Here is a 1,645-nt window from a genome sequence, read left to right as displayed (position 1 = left end):
GCAATCTCATCTGATTCTTGTACCCTTCAAAGATTCTTCTGGCTGGTCTAGGAATTAAATTGGTCTGAGACAGATTAATAGGAGGAAAAAAACCCCAAGTGTAATGAGGTGCACACAGAGATCCAATAATAAAATTGAGACCCAAGAAATGACCGAAAGCATGCAGCTTTGAGATGCTTTAGGCAAATGTAAATCTGTGAGGAATAGACAGGATGAAGGAAAATTATGTTTGGGAGCTTTAGTTAGTGAGGAGTTCTAAACAAAATTTGGGTTGAAATGATAAATTAGTAAAAGTAACAAGGTTTGTTTCTACAGCCTTTTGCGGCCCTGAATTTCCCATCTCTGGGGAGAAGGGCATCTCTTTACCTCCTGGCACACGCAGGGGACCTTTCACATGGGCGATTTATTTCCTGCTTTCACAGGGACAGAGGAGGGTCACAGTGTCCTTTGTGCACGGGCTGTCTTTAGTAACTTTAATTCAAAATAACCAATATGCCAAAGCAATGCCTTTTGGGGCGACCTCCCCTGCACCCCATCACCATCAAGGTAACTACATCCGTTAGTAACTCCTGGCTGGAGAGTTTCCTTGTGGCTCAGCAACTAGCGCAGGGGCTGGTACATAGAGTGTGCCAGACAAACATTTGTTGAATGAATGAATGATGTCTTCTAAATAAGTCTCCCCAGCCCAGGTCTCTTGCCTGAACTCCAGACCCATATATCCATCTCAATTTTCACCTTTCCCACCCGGACACATACATTTTATCTAGTACACATCACTATCTGATGTGACATATATGATGACATTAAAATTTTTTTATTTATTTTGAGAGAGAGAGAGAGAGAACAAGTGGGGAGGGGCCGAGAGAAGGAAAAGACAGAATCCCAAGGAGGCTCCGCACCGTCAGCACAGAGCCCGGCATGGGGCTCGAACTCACAGACCGTGAGATCATGACCTGAGCCAAGATCAAGAGCCAGATGCCCAACCCACTGAATCCCCCAGGCGCCCCTATTATTTCTTGTCAGGGCGCCCACAAGATAGTAGACCCCACGGGGACAGAGATTTGTGTTTGGTTGGTTCACTGTTGTATCCGCAGGACCTTAGAACAGCGTGTGGTACCCGGTAGGTGCTCAGAGAACACTTTCTGAACAAAGGAATGGATCCCCACGTGGTGTGCCCACATCTCAGAATCACTATCCCACGCGGGCTCTCCACCACCCTCCCCTGGTGCCTCCGGGCTCCCAGAAGGCAAGAGTATGGGTCACCTGCCCCAGGGGCACCCAGGTGGGGGACACAAAGCCCTGAGGCCCCTGAGATGATTTTAGGTGGCTCACGGGTGTGGCGTAAGAGGGCCGAAAGCTGAGGAAGCGGATCCTTTTTCAATTCTCTTTCTCTTCATCTGACTAGCCTTCCCCGGTCACAGTGGTGTTGCTAGAATTTAATAACTCGGTTTTGGTTTCATTGTTTTTGTTTTTACAGTTCCCTTCTATTTATGACACAGGATTCTTGTTTTCCATTCGTGAGGAGGACAATGCTTGTTTTTAAATTAAAGTGATTTAAAGAAAACAAGCAAGGCCCTATGAAAGCAAGTTTTTAAAAAAATTTTTAAAAATGTTTTAAATTTATTTCTGGGGGGGGGCAGGCAGG

The sequence above is a fragment of the Crocuta crocuta genome, unplaced genomic scaffold (genome assembly GCF_008692635.1).
Source record: "Crocuta crocuta isolate KB4526 unplaced genomic scaffold, BGI_CrCroc_1.0 scaffold73, whole genome shotgun sequence".
In the NCBI taxonomy this organism is placed as follows: Eukaryota; Metazoa; Chordata; class Mammalia; order Carnivora; family Hyaenidae; genus Crocuta; species Crocuta crocuta.
The sequence above is the reverse complement of the archived record's forward strand: the minus strand, read 5'-3'. Positions refer to the sequence as shown.